The sequence below is a fragment of the Python bivittatus genome, unplaced genomic scaffold (genome assembly GCF_059951505.1).
Source record: "Python bivittatus isolate LINGU-HERP-01145 unplaced genomic scaffold, Pbiv_v1 ctg000350_np1212, whole genome shotgun sequence".
NCBI lineage: Eukaryota > Metazoa > Chordata > Lepidosauria > Squamata > Pythonidae > Python > Python bivittatus.
The window spans coordinates 19399232-19423556 of record NW_028277074.1 but is presented as its reverse complement, the minus strand read 5'-3'; the positions used below and the strand labels follow the sequence as shown (position 1 = coordinate 19423556).

Genomic DNA, 24325 nt, shown 5'->3' with positions numbered 1-24325 from the left:
TTGCCCAAAGAGCCAGAAAGGTCATGGAACTAGCCTGCAGGTGACAGAACTGTATTCACCATCAGATTCCACAGACTCAGAAGAAGTGCACCTTGAAATACAAGGTATTACCTCAGTCACCTCTCTATTGTTTGCTCAACTGGCATCAACCAGTTTTATTTTATCTACAAAAATTCTGCAAATTCATCCGATCAACCTGCCGGTGTCTTACCTTACCATTATTTCCCTAAAGGATTCCAGGCCACTCTGAAGAGATCTGATGGGCAAGAAGTAAAAGACACAATAAGTACAGAAAATTGATGCTTTGCTGCTCTTATCACTACTGAGTGCAATCCTTCATCACTTCATTGCATGGGTAAATGAAACTTCAGCCTTAAATACCACTAAATCTCAGTGGATTTGTCCCAAACAACTATAGAAAAAAATATGTAAAAAATATTTGCTTATTTATTGAGGGCACAATCCAGTCCCACTGGACACTCATTACTTCTGTTTCCTCTGCCTCTTCCTATGAGAAAACGCTAACATTATGGCCATTACAGGAAATGGGAGGTCTGCTTAGATTTCACAGAACCTGCTCCGCCCCTCTTTCTCAATCTGCATAAAGCAAGCTACTCCTGACTGAATGGGGATATGGGGCTTCATACACAGACCATTCATTACCTGGCTATACTGTAAGTAGGGGAGGACACCTCTGTAAATTGCTCAATCACTAATTAATTAATTAATTTCTTAAAGGCCAGTCATTTTGGTCTGTTTCAGCATTAGTGTCTAAATTTAAGGGAAAAAGAACATAGTCCACATGAATGGTAATATGCATTTTAATGTTCATTTCTTCTAATATCTTCAACTTTGTATGCGCTTATTTACGTGTATACTTTCTGAAACTGGATTTTCCAGAATGTAATATATTTTTGTGCATGCTTTTCTGTAAAAATGTATTTTGTGCACTTTTTTGAGCTGCTCACGAAATTGCAAATCTCTGACAAGACTATTTTACCATTTCTGTTCTGAGTTTCATATTCGTGAGTGCAAATTATACATGTTTGTATAAAAATTCAAGCCAAGCAATTTCTTCTCCATTCTAGTTGTAATGTCCCATCTCTTCACACATGCCATTCAGGCAGGAATGGGGAATCTGATTCTCTAGAAATTGCTGAACCAACCACAATTCCCAATATCTTCACATATGGCAAGGGCCACAGGTTTCCCGTTTTTGCCTCATAGAATATGAACCCTTCCCAAGAATTAAGGTTCCTGCATGGCTGGAAAACATTATAACAGTAACAGACTTTTTTTTTTCTCCCAGATGGATACTGTATTCACACTTTCCAAATTAGACATAAATATATGAACTAATTCATATCCACAAATACTTCTACAGTGTCAGCTATACTTCTTTATTATTGGTATGTTGGGGCACCATGAACAATGAATGAAATTCAGCATAAAGCTGTTAAGCCTGGAAAGTTCCGTCTTATACATCTACAGGATAAATACCAGACACCAGCAAACATCTCCAATGGTCTTGTCACTAAAAGCAGTTTTGATTCTAAAGTACTTCCTGAGATTCCATTGGTGCACATGGATCTCTGTGACCTGAAGCCACAAAATTTCCATTTTATCCACGGAAGTCAACTCACTGCTGACATGAAAGTCGTTTTTGGTTCTAAACCAAAGACACCTGCCCTTTGGTTCTACTCTCTGAACTTTCCTCAGCTGATTTACCAAGGACTGGGTTTTCCTCCCTCTTTTCTTCTGCATGGCACTTTGGGACAGAGTGTCAGGAAACAGCAGCTGTCTTTGGAACTAATAAGCTGAATGCATGCTGACTTCATTAGCTACACACTTCACAGAGGCCGAATCTCTACATCCCCCTCCTGGGTCAGCACAATATACTTTCCATAACATTGTCTAGCTCTTCCTTGGTAACTTGTTAAACACTCATGTTCCCACAAAGACACACATTTCTATTCTAAAGTAGACTAAACTGAAATCTAATTTAAAAAAAAAACAGGGAGTGATTCACTGAAAAAAGATCTGACTGTGTCTGACCTGGGCTTTTCACAGCCAGACATTGGAGGGACTAAGAGGAGCAGAGACTTAGTGAAATGTACTAGTTCTTCACAGCTATAGTTCTAAGACAAAACTCAATGCAGTGATTGCAGAGTAGAGATGAGATGGGACCAGAATCCTTGTAGTTTTTTTAGTGGTATTGCTTTTATGAGTGTTTGTTCGTTCTGCAATATTTTAGGATCTGGAGATGACTTTTGTAAGGAGGTAAATGAGTTTTATTCATAGCTTACACTGTGAAGCGAAGATATTATTTGTTATGTGTATTCAACATGTTTTGGTAGACCTGAATACATTCATATTTCGTTAGTACCACAAAAGACCTAAATCTGATTTGACTCTGATCATTAAGTCAGGTTTCCATTAATGCTATCACATTAATGTAATAGAAGCATGAATACTGTTATTATTTTTAAATTTTAATTAACTTTGTGAAAGATTTGGAAAATATATTTTCTAGTAGAAGAAATATTTAAATAATTTACATTGAACAGTAGGGTTGTGAACACCTCAAAAATGATCTGGAAGAAGTGTTTAAGAAATTCACTCATTAAAGTTAATGCAACTTGATTTTAGGACTTTCTTGAATATTAGTTTAAAAACTATTTTTTATTATGTAAACTTTTAGATATTAGAGTAAGAGGCGAATATATTTTACATTTATACCTGTACCAAGGAAAGTCGGAAGCTACTCTTTCTTTTCTATGTCCCTTTTTTTCTATTCTTTTTTCTTTTTTTCCTTTCCTTGATTTCTGTATTTTAACTCTTTTTGAAAATATAATATTTTTTTTTAAATTAAAGTTAATGCAACTTTGCAAGCAACTTTTTCTAAAACCTAATCATTTTGAGAGCATCTATAGCCTTCCCGAACAGAGCAAAGTAGCAGCAATTCTTTGATAGATTTACCTTATCCTATTAGAGATGCCAGACACTGTGCCTAAGACAGTAGAGCTATCAGTGTCCCTTCTGTTTTGAAGAATACAATTTGTAAGGAACTATTACACAGTTATACAACTGACAAGAGAAGAACAACAGCTTCTAACTGCTTCTATTATATATGTAGATCCTAGCTCCTCTGGCAACTCAAACATTGGCTCCTTTTTAAAAAAAAGTGTAAAGGAATGAGTAAGAGAAGGAAACAGAATAGAAGAAGAAGGAGCAGGAAAAGAAAAAGAAAGAAAAGAAAAACAGAAAAGATGAATGAAATGAAGAGAGGGAGGACGTGCATTGCAAAATAAGGAGGTCTATTGTGCTGATAAATCCAAATTCTACATTTTTTTCAGTTTGATTTTCAATCTAAACTTTTACTAGAATGTAAAACAAAGAGAGTTCTATACACATGTCTGTTCTCTGGCGTAAAATAATCTCATCCTATATCTTTCCTTGCTTTTTTGTTGTTTATTTGCTGGAAGGGAAACCCTTGCTATAAGGAAGCCTAGATTTCTGCCAGTCAAGGGGAAACTATTCCTGTTGGAACACTATGAGTTGGCTTAGAGGAGAACATTTGGCTGAAACAAAATGCTATTTTGGATAGCAGCCTCCTTCTCGATCATTTAGCAGTTATGCTTTCCAGAACATATATACAAATGCTCTTTACATTTTCTTGGTGACTCATAGTTAGGAAATTGACATCTGTAATATCCATGACATCCATGTGACTAAGACAGTAGAGCTATCGTTTTTTATCATCTTATGACTCAAAAGCATTAGCCAATTTTATAATTGTATTTCAAGATCTGTATTAAAATACTGTTTCCTTAGCCTGAGTCCATTCACCAAAACTAACTATAACTGATGAATAGATTACTGCCTCTAAACTTTACTTCATAAAAATTAGCTGCAGAGAAGCTGAAAGCATTCTACCAAGACCAAGACATTGCCAAAACTGTTGAGGATGATACAGAAAGACAAGTGAATTGGGCTGTGCCATGGACTGAAGGCCAAGACTGAAGCCTATTCTGAATTCCACACTTGATATGACAGCCAGTCTTCTATGAAACCAGCACTACTCCAGTAGATGCAAGCCCTCTTCTCCTCCAACTTTAAGGGAGATAATCCTTCTGGATCCTTTTTTTGTTTTAATCCAGTCTATAGTTATTATAGTAACACCCTTTCCTTGGATTCAGCAGTATGACAAGGAACTGAGGTAGCTGCCCCTAAAACTTAAAACTTTATGTATTGAATTTAATAATACTCTAGATTAACACATTTAGGAATATTAAACCAAAACAGAATGATAATGCGACAAATCAATATTATATGTATAACGATACCTTCCATCATTTTACATTTCTGGGATAATGGAGTTGACAGTCAACCCTTTTTAATCATTCCCTCAAATGTTCAATATGAAAATCAAGTTTACTCTATTGCCATTCCACAGTTTGAAACAAAGTAAATTTATTTTGCAATAATTCTGATTATTTAAAAACATCCATCAAGTACAAGCAATTAACTGTTTTAAATTATTGATGTCCCTATTATCCCATGAAATACAATACTCTCCTACAAATTTATGTGAATTTTTCAAACTGGGATTATCCCAAAGTTAACATTTATTGTGTGAATTTATTTATCATGTGCATAAAGGTAAAAAATTACACTTTTGTCCCAGCAACATCCAAATATGCATTGCATCCTTTACTGCTAGAAATACAGTTGAATCTTGACTGAAAAAGGATCTAAACTTCTGCTACACTTCCTAATTAGGCCTGTAAGAATTTTTGGACTTGATCATTTGAATTACATGAAGAAAGGGAAGTCAGAATGTATGCCCAACAATAAAGCTGAAAATAAGAAAAGCTAAACCCCCAATGTTATATAATAATTAAAGTTTAGATAAAAACAAATCTAGAAGGTCATACATCTCATTAAAAACCTTAACAACTTATCTGTTTGTAATGGCTTAAAAGGTTACGGTTAAACATGGGAATCCCTTTAAGTACATATGTGAGGTTGCTTCCAGAGAGCCTCCAGCTTCTGCAAAATCTAGGGAGGGGGGGCTGAGAGGCAAGCATTTTCTTTCCTATAGGCTTTGCCCTCACTAGATCTGCCCCATCACTCTTGACATTCAGAAAACCTGACCTTTGAAAATTCAACTCTTCCAGTAGGTATTTAGGAACAGAGGTGTGAGCAGCTAGAGGTATTTGGGATGAGTGATTATAGCTTCTGATGTTACATGGCACTAGATTTTGCAATTTAGGATTATAAAGTGGTACAACTGAAAGTATTACATGATGTACTGTAGGTTGATAGCTTTGGTTGATTTTGTGGCTATGGTACTATTAATACAATACTTTGTATTTTTATGCTTGTAAGCTGCTTAGAGTTGAAATGATGAAAGTGGTATCAAAGGATTTGCATTTATTTATTGTATCTTTATATTGCCATACTCTACAAGGATTCATACAATAATAAAAAACAGCGCATCAGCATAATGCAAACATAACTAATTATAAAACCACCGGTTCATATTAAAATGAAAACTGTCCTCCACAATTCATATCAAAATATAATCTATTTCCAAACTTTTACCAAATATTTTAATTAGCAAAATCAATGAAATATTAGTTATGCAGTACAGTATTGTTAGCTGTCATTCAGTTCTTCATGTTTGCATTTACCGTGTTTTTGTTTTATTTATGATTTCTGTTCAGACACTGAGAAAAAAAATCATAATAGGCAGAATATATTAGGTTAATACTAAGCTTTTGGATTGCCTTTATTTACAATTTATGTGGAGATTTATTACAAATATTTCTCTTTTTGTCTCAATTTGTCTTGATTGATAACTGGACCATAAATCCTGGATCTCTTCCATGAAAATTGCCACTGATGAGTTTCACTCTCTTCTCTTTCCCTTCCTTTTTCTCTTCCCCCTCCCTCTTCTCTTCAGTTAACAAATTACACCATATGTAATGTAAAACATACTAAGTTAGAAGCATGGCTCCTTATTCTGAATCTTGGCATTCAGGAGAGTCACTGAAAGATATCATATGGTCTCCTGGCAAAAGTACAAAGTGGTTCTTGCTGTTTGATCTCCTGTCTTAAGTTTAAATGCAAAATCTGATAATTGAGTCAGGCAGGAGAAGAAACTGACTAATAAAGCTCTTTTCATTTCCTTTTCCTATATGTCCTTGTTTCATGTTTTTCTTTTTCTTTTTCTTTTTTTCCTGCTTCGATGATCTTGATGAGCAGTAGTAAGTTCATAGTTAAAAGTTCAAAGTTTAACCTTGCCTTAAAAGTACTGTCTCTTTGTAGAATTCTTACTCTGCTCCTTTCACATGAATCCTTTGGATGGATTCCATTCTGTTATAATTACATTCCATTACAAAATTCTGTTTTTCTGAGTAGAAATAGGAGTTGGGAAAGCTCCTTTAAATATTGGCTGAATCTTAATAATTCCCACAGACACAAAACAGTCATCCTTAAAACAGTGAAAAGGCAAAGCATTCTCTACACCAAGGAAACAGCACTGTGGCTAGCATGAATTGTGCAAATTGGCATAACTTATTTAGTTTCTGATCAAGATGAAAATGGGAATGTGCTATCCATAACACAGAACATTTGACTTCTTTGAGGTCTAGTATAATTTAGTAGTAAATGTGTTAGACAAGAACCAAGAGTCAGGACTTAAATTTTCAGTTGAGGCCAGCCTAGCCTTTCACAGAGCAAGAGTTTGGGGATCCAAACATATAAAGAACAAATTGGGGGTCAAGTTATGAGAAATAAAATAAATACTTTGCTTGGTGTATATTCAAATATATATATGCTTAGCATTGCAACCATATTGTCTGAAAGTTGTTTCAGCAGAATCCTAGAATGATCACTGTTCTTGTCACATGTTTTCAGCCTCATTTCCCCAGCCATAAAATAACTGTGGCCTCCCTTGTGTGTATGTGGATGAAAATGAATGGAATTATAATATAATGCATTTAATTCACATATCACAGTGATGAAGTATGGAGTCTGATGTGACAAAACCAAATTTGCTAATGTAATATGGACATTTTAGCAAGAAATGCTTGTTTAGGCTTTCCTTTGATACCCTCCAAAATATATTTTCATCAAACAATCTCTACTGTAAACCATTAAACAAAGACAGAAGATTGTACTTCAAAGGGCATATGAGATAAATGAAAAACTGAATTTCCTTTACAGACAAGGCAGATTCTTAACAGAGCACAATTCTATACATATCCACTCAGAAGAATGTCCCATTAAGTTCACTGTGATTACTTCCATGGAAGCATCATAGGCAGTCAGACTAAGGTTCATTGATAGTGAGCAGTGACTTTTAATAACAACCCAAATAATTTTTCTGTGCTGGGCAAAATAAAAAAAAAAAAATTTTTGACTACAGGAGCTTTTTCATGATCCGGTTCATAACTGAAATGAGGTAATTCACAAATGTCCTACATTATTGGTTATTTTTCTTCCTCGAGCTTGTATCCAAATGTTTAACCAGAATATAATTTTCTAATATTCAGAAAAAGCAGGAGTTAACTTAGAAAATGGAAGTGTGTCTCTGATGTGATTGACAATACCATATACTCCATTTCTCATTTATTTAGTCTAAAAAAGCTCTTTAAAATCTTGGCTGTCATACTGATGGATATCATGCTGGGTGGCCACTGAAGGAGACACATCAGTTCTGTTGTGATTGCATTCTAAATAACATAGAAAATGTCACCAAAGCTTATTGTTGGGAAGAAGTGACTGAATGATAGAGGTGTAAGTGATCATTAGAGTCCTTAATGTGATATACCTGCCTTGTAAGAACAATCTGTTTTATTCCATTTTATTTGCTTTACTAATGACTGTTACTTACTTAACAGCACTCTTGAATATTCATTGTATCTTCAGAAGCCCTAGAATCCACAACAATGACTAATAACACTGTAAAAAATATACAACAAATATGAAGTGTCTAGAGAGGATGTTCTCTAAATACCTATTTTCTATCTCTGATGGCTATTTTCCAGATGATTAGAAACCATATTTCCTCAGTTTCTCCAGCTCCTACCAACTTCTATCTAATAAATTTATATAATGCTTCTGAGCAGTGACTTGTTGTAATTATTATAAACATATAACTGTAGAGTTTATTTATTTGATTTTGATGCTGCCTGACTCCAGGCAACTCTAGTCTTCTGATATTTAGGTTTTGGAGTATATGATTACCATCTATACAGTATGTTAGCCAGTCTCAAATCCCAATTAAAAATGCATACATGAACCTGGAGTCTAAGAGAGAGGTATGTCATTGTATATGTTTTACTGGGAAATGTGGGGCTAGAAAAGATTAGCATTGCCCTATATGGATGTTAAAAAAAACAAAAAACAGGAGAACACTATATGACAGCAAAGAGTAAGCATTTTCTTGACTTTAGATACAGTGTTCTGTATTGTCAAGATTTTACATCCAGATATTGTAGTCCTAAAAAGACTAGTCCCTGAAATCCAATGTGGCTGCCGTTCACTGCTGATCATGGTTCTATAATTTGGTGGTTTTTCAGGTGAGTTGGAGCACAGAGGCTATAACTTCCAGAAAGCATGGTGAGTGCCCACACTGCTAAGGAATGATGGCACTTGCAGTTAACCCACCTACAAGGGCTGGCACAGACAACGTGGAGCTAGATTCTAAAGAAACCCATTAAAAACTTAAATGTTATTTGGTCCATTTAATCAGCAATGTTACCCTCTTCTGGTCCAGTCAAGTTCTTCCTCAACTATATTTACCTTGGCTGAATATAGTAAAATTCTCTCATAGCATCTTGGATTCAACCTGGTGCTCATGATAAGTCTAGGCATAATTCAAGTTGATTGCAGTGAGGTATTGCAGCAGGTTTTTCAGTCATCAGCCAATTGAGCAACTGACCAGCACACTGTATTATATGAACAAAATGGCCTAATATGGAACTAAAATGAAAGTTTCACCTCTTGGATACTAAGGTACTCCAAATAGGAAAGTGACGTCCCTAAGTTACATTATCTTTAGCTTTCTCCTTATGCATTGTTTTATTTCATAAAATGAAATATTTATTACAATTCATTCAAAGGAAAATACTAACTTCTGGTAATACCTGGAATGAATAGGAGAGGGAAGCAAATTGATGGCAAGGGCTGGGTAGATCATAAAAATCTTGGCTATGTGAAGAGTGGAAGAAACTGCCAATGTCACATCTATAGCTATAGTTTTAATCTCAAAACAGGTTATTTTAGTTTGGCTTAGTTAGATATCATTCTGCTGACATTTCAGAAAAGAAAATGCCCTGTAACTTTTCCCTGAAATGTGTTCTTATGTTGTGTGTGTTTTCATTAGCAGCGGGGAAAAGCGAAAGAAAAAAAATACGTTTCTTTAGTGCCAAATATATGTGAACAAAAATGATCTTGACAGTTTGCAAAACTGAAATACTCTTGACTTCTAAGATATTAAAGAAAAACAACCAAATGTTCCCAGTAGTTCCTTAACGCAATTACTTGATTAGAAAAAAGCATTTCATTTCCTAACCACTACAGCAATAAGCAATATAACTGTCAATAATTCTGCAGCTGAGCTTTGGATCTGGTGGCCAGCATCTGACCACATCTTTACATAGTCATTAATGCACTTCTATCTGCACTTAAAAATGCATCCAGAAAAGCCTTCAGAACCTTAAGGGATTTTGTTGGTGCACCACTGACCTTTTCCTTCATTGGTTTCCAGAATGTTTTTTTTTTCCTCTTCCTGAATATGCAGTACATCATAACATTTTACTTCAAGCCTATGTCAAGGCTGCTTATTCTCCAGATTTTATTTAAAATCCAATGGCTGACAATGCCCCAGAAATAAATTCTCATAATAAGACCCAAACAAAATTTAGTGATGTTTCAATTCATAGGACTAACTGGTGTCACACAGGAAAAGACACAATCTATTGTCTATAGTCTCAGATAGAGGATGTGAAACATAGATTCCTGCAGAATCTTAAGACATACTTCCTAACATTCAGAACAATTCAACAGTGGAACCAACTATCTAGCAAAATGATTAGCTCCTTTTCACTGGATATATTTATTTAAGCAGAACAACTCTATATTAGGGAAACTCTGATTTGGATTCCTGAATTGAGCATGGATTGGATTCAGTGCCCTAAATGACTCCTTTCAACAATAATGCATGAAGATCTATGGTCACTAACTCTTTTATTTTGGTATTGCTCCATAAGCTCTGAGACCATTTCTAAAACTAGAAAAGTATAGTGCAGTCAAAATTCAGAAAGCTTTTTTGTGTGAAATGCCTTCACATTAACAGGGGACATGCTAAAGTAATTAAAATAGAATTTATTCTACAGAATATATTGCTGTGATCTTTAATTTATTAAAGTTGATAATATAATGCAGATGGAATAGCAATGTACTTTTATTCACCATAAATTCCATCTATGCATAAAAAACATTATGGAAAGAGGATTGGGATTGCATCTGCCAACTCTGTTCAAAATTCTCTATGTAAAAAAACCTAAGGACAATCACACAATCAATCCCATGAGCAGCAAAGATACACAATTCTTTTTGAGATTCCCTTCTTCACTGAGTGGCATATTTAGGACCACATTTCAATAAATTAGTGTAGTCAAAGCAAACAATCAAAATCAATATAATTGAAATTTAATTGAAATTTAGTTATTTAAATGCATAATAAGATTACACCTGTGACCCTAGGTCTGTGGGTTGTGCATCTTTGATTGCTTTGTTTCATAAAATAAAATGTTTATTACAGCCCATTAAAAGGGAGCTATTATTGCTGAGAGCTGAACTAATAATAGCTGGTTAATCCCTGCTTAACTGGCAAAAAAGGACAGTATGGATCATCTATATGCACGAAGCCTTAGTATATGGAAGATGGATATGAATCTACCAAGTTTGATTTATGTATTTACTAAATAACTGAACATCTGCAAAAGAGTAATATAAACTCTATCGGCCTCTTGGATTTTTTAGCCTTTTTATCTCTGTAAGTGTGGTTCTTTTATAACTTTTAATCATGTAAGCCGCCCAGAGTCCCCCACTGTGGGGAGATGGGTGGGGACAAGTATATTAAATAAATAAATAAATAATAAATAAATAAACTGTAAAAAGGATACTGGTTAAATCTAAGTCTAATCTTTGAATTAGAGAACATTATTCCTTGAAGCAATTCAAAGCTAGTGAAGAAAGCTTCAGAGAGCTTAAAAATAAGAGAAGGCTTGACATTTCATCTGTTTACAATTGAAGACTTGGAGCAGCTCAATTAGGAAGGAAGGAAGGAAGGAAGGAAGGAAGGAAGGAAGGACGGAAGGAAGGAAGGAAGGAAGGAAGGAAGGAAGGAAGGAAGGAAGGAAGGAAGGGATTCCAGTATACTAAATTTTGATGTCAGGAGGTTAACCATACACTATGAACCAAAGCTGTATAACAGCATAGAAATATTACTGGATCAGACCAAAGTTAACCCAGACTTCTCCTCAGGGATGGGTGATTTGCAGGCTGCACATGACCTCCTGTATTCCACATTTGCTAATACTGTACTCAGTGACTTGAATAAGAGTAGGAGCAGGAGACCTTTGAGAGGTAAATTGATCCTATTTCCAGTCTTCAACAGCCACCAACAACCAGCCCCCACAATCCAGCTTGAAATCAGATGATTCCAGTTTAGCTATTTCGCTACCAAATTTTGGTTATACGATTTAGGGTTCCTTTGAGTCAGTGGGTAGATAGGAGGTTTTAAGAGTCAAAAAAGGTGTGGGTTTTTTGTTTGTTTTTGTTTTTCTGGATGCCTCCTGATTCTATTTCCACCATTCAAAACCTTAAAAATAAAATAAATTGGCCACCTTCCTTTCTGGCAAAGTCACCATGTCACCAGAAGTCCTTCTGTGGCCCTCTGAAAAGCCAGGAAATGACATATTATCTCATCTTATGCTATCTTGATGTGTTGTAACTGTAACTCCCACAATTCCAGCTAATACTGTCAGTGGGTACCCTAACTAAACAATGTATTCAACAGTAGCTTAGCAAATTTCATATTTCAAATGGATTTCCATATATTAACCAGTCTTCCTAGCCTGGTGCCCTTCATATGTGTTAGCGATACTGTTTAGAAATGATGGGAATTATAAACCAACCCATTTTGAAGAAAATCAGACTAATAAAGGCTGATTTACACAATTTCATTGTACATACCTTCCAGCTTTTCATACATTTTATTCTGATACAATACATGCAGGTCAGATAATGAGAATTAATTTTTTCTGATGATCCATAAAATAATAGATTTGAATATGGGATTTCTTTTTCTATTTACACTGTTACCCATTTGCCAGTTTTGTCAACTTCTCTGAATAAAGGCGTCAGTCACAAAACTAGATGTAGACTTGACTCAGCAGGAGCATTCTCACCGCAGCAGACAATGCTCTTCTACTATGAGCTCACATGTTTCACCAAGCCCCGCCCCAGGATGAATTTTCTTCAGACCAAGTTAGTTTGCAAGTGTATTTTATCCTGCCAGAATAGAGTATTGTATCATATATCAGATGTAACACAGTAAAATCTGAAGCCAAATTATTACGTTTCAGTTCTTTGTCTACTCAGAATACTATTGTTCAAATATGTATCTTCTCCCTTTTCCACCTTGGTCCCTTGCATGAAATAAATTTGTTTGTTTAAATATTTATAGGTTATTTTTCTGGAAATCTGGAGCACCAAATAAAGATGCAGATATAAAAAAAGCAATTTAGAAAATTCCCTAGAAATTCAGAGGGTACACTCCTGGAAAGGATCTGCCTACCAATTGAATTGATTTAATGCATGCCAATGAATATGGCCTCCACAAGGATTTTAAAGCATAGGCAGATGTACATGAGTGAAATGATCAATTATGCTGATCTGTACTGTAGATAAATATACATTAAAACCTAGTAAATAGGACAAACTGAATTTAAGATCAGAAAAAAAATGAGAAACAGAATAAATGACATATTTGTCAATTCCTTGTTTTCTAGTTATATATTTATGTTTTAGGGAATGAAGAAAAAGGCTTCTAGCCTCACGAAAGTGTAGTAAACTTCAAAAAATAAGATAGAGAAATGTTGAATTCTACTAGTTGGACCATCCCCAGCCTTCCCTTTGGCTATCTCATTGCATCAGCTCAGCCACTGCAGTGCAACTGTCTATTACATTCAGATTTGGAGATGGCACATGAATCCAGGTGGCAAAGGCATCATGTGAATCTTCATCCTTGCAATATACTCAAGCTTGAGTCTTTTAACAAAATATATTTTCATTTGTATTTATTCCCTTAAAGAAAGTATATCTTGTTTAGCTTTTAAAGCCCTGCCTTTCCCTGCTTGTAAGCTTACTACTTTTCTACTTTGGGGGAAGGGAAAATTACTGCTGTCAGATGCAGTGAGGAGAGGAGCTAACCATGGCATTCTTTCCTCTAGACATTGTGAGCATCTGGCTCTGTGGGGTCTATGGAGTTGCTTGAATGACATGCAGAGAGCTTTGAAGTGTCCTTGCATGTGATGCCACAGCTTCAAATTTTGGATTAGAGATACAGTAAGTGTATGCATGAAGCATCTGTCTACCTTTTTATCATATACACTGGCACACACACACACACAGAGACATAATCTATCACATGGCAGTGACCACATCCAATGAAGAAGACATTTTATGGTATAATGTTCTTATGAAATTACAGATCTAATGAACTATTCCAGAGGTAGACCAAGAGTTGTTTGTCTACTGCCACAAAGCATTTATTAGATGGATTAATGAAACCAGTATGGCTTCTGGAAGCCCAGCTGGCAACCTTGAACATAATTCCTGAAAGGAAGGGAAGGGTTGATGCTTCTCTCCCTTGCTTCTCAAGCGGGAAGCCTAGAATTTATTTCTGGGGAGAGAATAAACCTACAGTATTTGCTTTTTTGCTTCTCCAGATGACATTGCTAATGATCACTGGGAGGGAAGTGAATGAGAAAAAAAACAGGAAGAGTGTTATTGGTCAGAGTTTATTTTTGACTGGATAGGTAAACATGCATGTGCATGCTGAACTAGTAATCTCAGCAGCCATTGAATCAAAATGGTGATCTACTTCATCTGTTTTCATAGACATTCCCAGTTATTGTTGTTTTAATAAATATCTTAAGATAAATGCAAACCTGAGGTACCAAGTCTGTGAATTAAACTTTCTTACCATATCTATGCATTAGTGGCATCCATTATGTCTATGTTTTGTTTTGTTTTTTGTTTAACATGTTATTTTTAGTGGGAGCTACCTCTAAGGCATGTGTGCAAATATTTACAGCATTTTGCTCCTCAAGTACACTTTACAAGTCCTCTTAAAACTACTTACTGTATGTTGATTGCAAGCAATGCAATCAATGTACAGTAAATATTGGTGAAGAAGCCTTTAAGATAGTATGGGGAAATCACCCCTATAATATCTCTATGTATGTGTGAAAAGAGTCCAATCAGAGCCAGGTAGCCTGGTGTTTCTTTCAACAGATTCTATCATTCTTTTTCTGCAGAAAGATAATCAGTTTAAATCTTTACTTCACAAAATATACTGTTGTGAGTTTGTTCTACTTTCTCTGATGTGGAGCTGAGCAACAAAAGAGCAAAAACCATCTGTCTTAAACTAGTCAACCTATGCAATTGAAAGTGTACACCCACTTCATAAGGAAGAAAACACATTTCCTTTAATAATCCAGTATTAATTAGGTTAAATGAAAGTCATGGAGAAGACAGAAAACAAACTGGAAATTTCACATAGGCAATTCTGACTGAATGTCTGAACCCCGCCTTTGAAGTTGGTGAAAGGAGATTAAATGTCCACATAAAGAATTGGGCTCGGTGGTCTGTACTTTTTCCTCTCACATTTATTGCACTGTGACAATTGCTATTTAAACATTCAAAACATGACATATTCTAAACCAGAAGATTTTAAAGAAATACTTCAAAGAGGAGAATATTTCAGGGAAAAATCTGAAGATATGAACACATTTCAAGTTTCTGAGTGCTTCACAATGACAAAATATTTGTGTAACACTGAATAGCTGCTATATTTTTTCCTCTCTATAAAAGTGTCCCTTGACAGCAAGTTTCCTCATATCACTGTCCTAAAACAGCAGGTCGCAAACAGTTCACTTCCTACCAACATGTCATAATTTATGGAAGAAGCTGACGTACAATCCTGAAATGGAATAGAAATTTCTTGTGAAATAGCTTTGCTTTCATTTAAGTCTCTCTAGCTATTTGTCACATCCTCCATAAGGAACTTGCTTGGAAAAAGGAAACAATAATAATACTTACTAGTTATATAGTACTTCCGTTGTTGTTGTTGGGATAATACCAATAATTCCAGATATAAAGGTGTATGAAAGAGTATAAATCCAACTAGTTGAATGGTTTTAGTAAAACAGAATTCAAGTATAAGCGTAAAGTCAAGCATTTCTTTAAGATTGCTATAAAAAGCAATGTCACAATAGTTCAGATAGTATTAGTGGGTGAAAAAGGAAAGGAATGGTAGTTCAGTGATTGAAAAAAATGCTTGGCAAAGGCCTTGTCCATGGCACTTTTCCACTCAGAAGGAGCTTGAGAAACAGGAGTAGAAAGAGAATCCCATCTGAGAACCAAAAGAGCTGCACTAATTGGAGAAGACAGAAAACAACTAGATCTGCCAATGACCCAACCGAGCCCATGATAATGGTTATGCCTATAAAAGTGGGAGGATAGTTTTCTATCCTAAAAAGTGTCTGCTTATAAATCCTGATTAGAAAAATGAAAATAGCATGTGTTTTGGAACAATCTGGGAAATACTGTATTACCCCTAATCCATTTGTTTGTTTGTTTTAGACCATGCCTATTCTGCCCAATAAGTTATGGCACTACTATCAGAATGTCAAAAAAATAACATTTGGACATTGTTACTGAAATCTGATTTTTGCATGCAGCGTTTTGTGAGATGTTGCCTGGGCTGACCTTTGGGGAAGAGAGCTTACCTTAGCTGGGTAGTCAGTCTTCCCCATCCTGCAAATTGTGGTTGTCTGAAGGCACACTATCACCCATCTGTTCTGTTTTCTTGTTGATAAAGGTATCAAAAGAAAACAGTAGAAATTCCTGTAAATGGATAGTTGCAAAGTATTTGCTCACATTGGTTAGTATTTAATATTTTCCTGTTATCAAATTCCCATCACCTTATAAGGCAGAGTGAGACGGTTGCCTCAGGCAGCTGATTTTAGATATTGTCAAAGGACAGCAAGTCTCTTAAAGTAATTTTTGTTGTATTTGTATAGGAGTTGTGGAATTTTGTTCCTGAAGTGTCAAAAAACTGCACCTTTACCTTTACTTAGTGGTGGAATATATTTGCTGATCAGCAGAACAAATGTAAAATAACTTCAGACTGTTCCTGTTTGGTGTGTATAATCTCTGACTACAAGGATAGACCAATCCCAGTTTAATAAGGAATTCCTCTATGTTGTAAACAATTGCTTCTAATCCCCTTGAAGAAAACAATTGGGGAAGAAAGTATAATAGGGTAAAGGTGTGGAGCTAGCAGAAGGAAGACTGAAATTCTAGTCCACCCTCAGCCATGTGTTGCAGGGAAAAACAGAGAATGTGTTACATGTGTTGCTTTGAACTCCTGAATGAAAGTGAGATACAAATCTAACAAATAAATAAATACACTAGGTAGGTATCCCTCTCATTGACTCTTCAAGACACATTTGATTATTTAAGCTCATTTTTAAGACTGGTTTCTTTATTATTATTTATTATTATTATCATTATCATCATCATCATCATCATCATCATCATCACACTTATATCTCATCCCCCCCCCCTAAAATAGGGATTCTAAGTGATACAATGGCTCCCTAAAGTGATAAAAGGATTTGACCATCCTATTTATAAAACTGTTACATTAGGATTATTGCTGGGCAAGAAATGTATCACACACTAAAGCAGATGTAACTTTCATCACATTTTCTTCACTTCGGCTTACTTTTTTCTGTACTCCTAGCAAATCAGTCATCTTTAGCTTTTCTCTGATCACCCAACTAAAGCTTTTCTATTTTGGAAGGCTGGAATTTTAACATAACAGATAAAAATGCTAAACAACTAATAAATGTGCTCTTATAGATGCTTGGTGAAAAGCCTGGTTTAGCTTGTTTCAGCGGTCACTTAAAGGTTTACTCACCACTTAAACTAAGTCTGGACTTGCTCTGCATTTTACCCAAGCATGCCCACTGCAGACTCGTCATCTCGGCCTTTCCAGTATGAATTTTGGGAATGTCCCCCCTCCTTTTTTTTTTTAACAAATATGTTTTACTTTTATTCAATATTTTTAATACTGTTTATTATATATTTTATTATTTTGGCATAGTAAGTGGTATATAAAAGTAATAAATAAATAAATAAATAAATAAATAAATAAATAAATAAATAAAGCCAGTGCACTTTGCTCAAGCAAAGTGGGAGTGAGCTTAATAGTGTTTCCACTTTATCTGTAAGAGCCTAATCAGCTTTAATGTGTTTTGTGACTGACTTTTAAGCTGTTCACAATCCCACCAGGAGGTAAGTTACATCCCATATTTTGAGAATTGTCTTAGAATTTTCCTCAAAGCACTTTACAGTACCTTGCTTCATGTAAAATTGACAGATAAATTTAAATATAAAAATCACCGTTAAAATCCCAACAATTTAAAACACATCAATAGAAACAATTGTATTTATTAATTCAGTAGATTAAGGCTTTTTCCATGCTTTCTATTTCATTTGTCAAGATGCGTTACAAGCTGCAGACAATAATTTTAAGCAAGAGCATCTATTTGCATCTCACATATGAAGATAAAATTCTAGTCATTGGGTAATTGAATCAAAGTAAAAGCTTGTGTCAATCTAATAAACTTAAATGAGGCCTGATGTTTCTGTTCCAAGTGTTGCAAAATGTTGGTGTGATGTGGGCTGAGTGTGACATCTGTTTGGCTTTTGATTGGGTGCATGTGGTGGATTGATCTCCTTGCAAGAAACTGTAGAACATCACGTGACTGGTGATATGATTCATGAACACCCACATAGAACACTTAGATGGCCTGCTGTTATGTTTTAAAGCTTCCCATTTTGTTGGTATTACAAGAAATAGCTTTGTGAAATACGATAAGATTTTGTGCAGCAAACAGTGTTTAGATTCTGGATTAGCATTATGTTTTGCATATCAGTGAGAACATGTGATCTGCATTTGATAACAGTACTCACACTGGAACCTAATTTCCAGCTGAAGCCAGAAGTCCAATAGATTAGGTGTTTCATTATGACTAGGTCATAATGAAAAAAAAGGACTATTTCACCTGACCTGTGAACAAACATCCTGAAGCCCTCCCTCCATTTAGCAGTTTTTTGCATCTCCTTCTTCCCATGACAGGAAATTACCAGTGCTATTCAGTTAAATATGGAACGTGGTTCTCTTACCTCAACAATGTATTCCATACCCTATTCAGAATGAAATCACTATCACTGGTCATTAATGATGTTGCCGCATTCGATTGGCTCCATGGCTTCCTTAATCTGCTTGCATGATGCCTGACTGCTTACAGTCTCGGAATGAGTTCAAAAAGGGAAAAAGATAGAAAAGTTCTAATCCTGAACAATTATTATTCCAATGTGATGCAAATGATATTGGAAGGTAAAAACTGAAACGCAGCACAGAATTATACATGCTTAAGGACACTGAAATCACTTGTCTGAAAAGTATTTCACTGTGCACTGGATCATGGCTCCACAAGCTTTTCTCAATAAAACTATGGCAGAGGAAGTGGTTTAAGTATTGCAGCTGTTGACTGCAGAAGGAAAATATGTTATGCTACTTTGATGTGCATTTTACTGGCTCCTTAGCATGCATGTAAACAATATCATCCTAAAATTATGTTTTATGTATTTAATGCAATCCTACAGCCAATATTTTCCAACACTCCTCTCATTTGAACTGTGTTTTTCCAGAGCATTCAGGCATCACCCCATATATGCTGAGAGTAAAAAAGAAATCTTTCTTTCATAGTCAGCTGCCCCTAGACTGCATTAAGGGTAAATCAGTTCAGTCAGATCTTATTCTCTGTTTGATCTTCCTTGATGCATTAACAATCTAAAAAAAGTGTAAATGCACACGTGAAATGTACATTAAAATATTAACAACTATTCTGCCTTTTGCCTCAAGTTTCACTGCATAAGTAGTATATTTCTTGCAAGTAAAAAAACACAACAAAACAAAAGACTGTGATATGTAAACAGAGGCGGTAAAATGACCAATGACCAGTGTGGGTAGATATAAAGAAAGCAGTGAGGAGCTTCTGGAATCTGGGGACAGATTATCGGTTTATGGCAGCTTGTTCTCCTGAAAGAATTCTCTCAGGCTATGATATGATTTATGCAATTGATTCTTGTGGACTGAAAGGAGTGTAAAAAGGCTTTCTGTTTTGCCTGACTCTGGCTCAGGCAGTAAGGCTTTCCTGAGTTCTGGTGTTTGGTTTGTACTTTAGTTCTGATTTTGGCCCTGACCACTAGCTTCATCTCAAGTGCCATATGTAACACTATAAACAACAAAGAATCTGACGGCATAAGTTTTCATAGATTGCATTCCATCACTGATGCATGGAATATTGCCCAAATTTCTGTACATGCAAATACACATACAGCAAAAGGAAAGAAAATACAGAAAGCAGTTATAATTCTGCTCATTATTAACAATAGCTCTTTGCAGAAATAGTTGTAAGCAATAATGTAGAACTTCTGACATTGTAAAGTAGGATACCTTTACCCTGATACAGGTCACATGTGAAACCCATCACTCTTTGAAGATCCTTTACTCAAGAAAGGCTAGTCTTAGATCAGTTTCAGAGTTTCCTCTAATGACTGACCAAACACTTAAGAGGATTGCCCATCAGGCCTTCAGAAAATCCCAAATGCCCTCTGGAAACGCACTGGAAATCATGTGCATCCACAGGGCAGGCCAATCACAAGGGTCCCTCCTCCCTGTGGAGACAGATTCCAACACCAACGTGGTTGTGTCCCAGCAGTTCAGGTAGGAATGAAGCTGTGCAGCAGGGAGAATGTATAGCACCAACAGAGCCAGCTTGTCTTGCAAGCTCAACTTCATTAATAAGGCCTCACATCTGGTTATCTGTGGAAGAGTTTCTGGTCATCTGTAGAGTCTCTCAAATGATAACAGTTCCTCTTTCTCCCATACCATGAGGATTCAGCTGATACAGCTCCCCAAATCCAGATAGAACACCCCAAGCTACCCATTAAGTTAAGTCTGATACAAGTTAAGTCTGCCTTCTCATCCAGGATCAAATCTTGAATGAGGATAGATTTATTACAGGAGGACCTGGCATCAACAGTATCAGCTGAAATAGAATTGCATCTGGCATTAAGTCTTCCTTCAATATATCTTCCACTGACATGTTATTACTGGTGAATAGATGTTTTTAAATTGGATGATGTAAGAAAATGCAGGGTAGGGCATATGACTGGCAAGTGTTATTATCTAAGAGACTGATATATTTGAGTGATCTTATATCAGTGCCGATCTATCCTTTTCAAGACTGGTGCAAATCTGTCTTGCAGGTCTGAGTGGGTACTGTAGTCAGAAAAACAACTGTTGTAGATCCTCAAGTTGTATCTGACATATCTAAAGAGATGCTACCTTAACCATCATAAGGTTTAGCTGTAATGGGCTGTAGTGAGTTCTGTGTGGAAACTAGAGGCATAAATAGATAGGGAAGAATTTACTCAGCAACTCTGCATTTTGCACAGTGCAGTCTCTCTCCTGGTGGTGAATGGAATGGCTCTGGATCTGTTGCTCCCTTTTATTCCCCTAGCAAATCACCCTGGCAGATACTACTAGATTACTAGACACTACATTCTGAAAATAGAGCTAGTGTATGCTCAACATTGTTGTGCCAAATGTGTATGCGGTTAAACTTTTGCTGAAAAGTTTACCATAGGTCCCTTAAGAAAATAAAAGACAACTTCCACTTTCTTATTTCTCTCCTCCCACCCCAAGCCATATCACATTTTATTACAGCCTGTTTCCTGGGAGTAAAGAAGGAACTCATGCCCACCTCACAAACAGCCCTGATATTCAGCTGCATACACAAATTCCGATTGCATCAAAAACTATGAAGCACAAAAGACTAGTTTCCACAGTGTGTTCCTCTGAATCTCATTAGTGGTTCATCTGTTCTTCGTATTTTGAAGTTCATCTCCCAGTTTGAACACACTCAGCTTGATTGTCTTAACAAGGACAATTGTTTCCTCTCCCCATACCCCAGCAACCTCCCTTTGCCAATTGGTTTGTATTCTTTCACACGTGGTACGATGAGGTGTCAAAAGCAGGAAATTTGTTTCAAGGGTACACAAACATACCCCCCACCACAGATTTGGGGACAGATACAGTTTTTGACACAGAAATGGTTGGGCCTTTTCTACAACAAAATAATATGTCAATAATTCTTTCTGCTTTTAAATGATTTTCCTAAGGTTTGTGGTACTTAAAGCAAACTGGGTTGTTTGAGAAAAGCAAGCAGGGTCTGGGGCCAGTACATCATTCTAACATTAAATCTGTCTCTAAGCACTGCTGCGTTAGTCCAGATTCTATTTCCATTTACAATCATGAACATCTGTGCCACAGGAGACAAGTTTGCTACCAAGCACTACTGTTAGATTTTGCGCCAGCAATTTCCATTGCTTCATGTGGTTTGTATTTTGTTCTTTAAGCAGTTAACCATGTTTTTGGTTTCTCTTCCAGAAAAGTTTAAATTTAGCAAAGATAAGCGTTAATAGAGAACATATTAGGGAAATGAGAGAACTCCTTCTTAGAAAGCGTTCTAGGTAAATATGTTATATTTATAAATAAACAAGCAGAGCTTCTCGTTTTATATATATGATATATATATAAAAATATATATTATATATTTTATGTATATATAAAATATACACACGTTTGTCCTGAATGAAGATGAATCAAGACTGAAAGTTACATAAATCAAAGAAGCAAACCCTTTAAGCATACCCGTATTTCAATAGCACTGCCTGGCTTCCATTAAAGTAATTCAAAGTCTTTCCATAGATAGGATATACAGATAAAGTAACAAATGTAGAATTAATATAAGCTTTCATAACTTAAGCCATACTGAAACCAGCCAGTCATAACTCTGTTTTCCATTCTAATGGGCAAAAGCTTCATATTTCTGGGTACAGTCCAATTTCTTTCAAAACTCTGGTAATTCTGCCATTGACTTTGGTTAAAGATAAGCTGCGTACTTCTTTTCTTCATTGCTCTGAACGGCAATCAGTTCATTGTTATTATTATGTATCACCCTCACAATGGGTAGATTCTTATGGTATGGGAGAATGTGTATTTTGAGATTTATTTGTCTCAAAATAGAAAGCCAGAACCTTAAGGTTAGTCCTGCTTGTTTTATGAGCATGCAATATAATTAACTGAAAAATATTAGATCATAGAAACATAGAATGCAAGGTTTGAAAGGCATTTTGGAGACCATCCACTCCAATCTCTGGTCAGTGCAAGAAGCCGCCACCACAAACATTGTGCATTACACATCAGCTCTAATCCTTTGTATAAAAAAATATGGCTCCTGTTTGCCTTTTGCTGCTATTATTTCTTGATCTAAAAATACCTAATTCAAAACAAATCATCTTAAGATACAGTGCTTTTTTCACACTGAATCTTGAATATGCCCAAGAACAGATCTTATGAAAACTTGCCTTTACACCAAAATCTGAACCTTATGAGCATCAGATGTTGGATAACGAAGCGAAGAGGAATTCCAGAAAGATATTTTAATATTAACTTGTAATCCATTAGATCGAAAAGTTATGTATAGTGGCCCCCGCTAATAACCCACCTGCCTTTCTGAGGCTAAGGAGACATGTTAAGCATCTTGCAAGAGATACTGTTTTAGTTGTTTAACTTTGTAGATCTGAGTTAGAGTCAGAAAATCAAAGAACCAAATGATCAAGAAACTAATTTTGATACTCCCAAAACATATAGCTTGAGAACAGAGGCCTGAAGTAAAATTGTAATGTAGGAAAGCTGAATTTAGAGATGAGGGGAAAAGAAAAATCCAAAACTAGGAAGCAGGTGTAGTCTAAATGCGAGTTGAAGGCCTGGTATCTAAATAGAAGCCAAAATATTAGATTTGTCAAAATGTATAACAAGATGCTTTGTGCTTTAACCAAAAACACGATAGGATCATTCCTCTTCATTCTTTGCCCAATATGCCCCCCAAAATCTATACCTAATGAAGCTTCTAACAATTTTTAAAAATGTTGGTGATAAATGGCAAATATAAATATTAAAATAACATAAGGTACATAATATATATTCTACCTATCTTTGCTCCTGTTGCTTTTTTCCTTTTAAAATACAGTAATAACAATTTACAGAATATATTCCAGCAATACCTTGATTGCAACAAAATCAATTTATATTCCATATTAGGTAGTGTTATTGTCATACAAGAACTAGACAACATTAATACTGACTTTGATGATAATTCTTTCAGTTATTGTAGTTCAGCTAAGAAATGTTGGATTTACATTCACTTGAGTTTCATGACATTATAGACACCTATTATAACAGTCTGAGATTTGCATAGGTGTGCAGGGTGCATGGGTTTCCTTTCAAATAACAAGGTCCTCAGATATGTGTGTGGAATCATAACAGCCATTTGCTATTGTTACATGAATCTACAACACTGGAGTCCTTTGTTTTACTGAAAAGCAGAAGTTAAGAGGATATCCGTAACTGACAGTAATTCTTATAACAAGGTTCCATAGAATAGCTTTGTTGGGCGTGTTGCTTTATAGTTAATTCTCTATGTTTGGAAATATTTGCTTCTGTGTTTATTAGATGCAAGGTGAACGCCAGAAAGCAAGAATGGTGTAGATACAAATCAGACAAGGGATACAGCATATCTATTTCATTTAAGTCAGTGTGCCCTTTTCACTTCCATAGGAGGTGGGAAGCAGATTTTTCCACTTATAACTGAGTTCCGATTGGCAGCAATAGTAATTATTGAATTATAGTGAATTGGCACACATAAAACCTTCTTTCTTCCTGTCCTTCTCATAGATACATGTATCAACTGGACATCAGAAACAACTCTGCTGCCCTGCCACATAGTCCTGTTGCTCTACCATTTCTTAGTTGTAC

General features: G+C 35.7%; 1 long non-coding RNA gene across 1 annotated transcript in view; it reads left to right on the top strand.

Annotated features, from left to right (window-relative positions):
* Window positions 1-13603, top strand: part of LOC148215137 (uncharacterized) — a 62223-nt gene extending 48620 nt beyond the window's left edge. The window contains exon 3 of the long non-coding RNA XR_015796795.1: window positions 13533-13603. This is a non-coding gene — a long non-coding RNA (uncharacterized LOC148215137). The remainder of the gene's footprint in view (window positions 1-13532) is intronic.
* Window positions 13604-24325: the final 10722 nt, after the last annotated feature.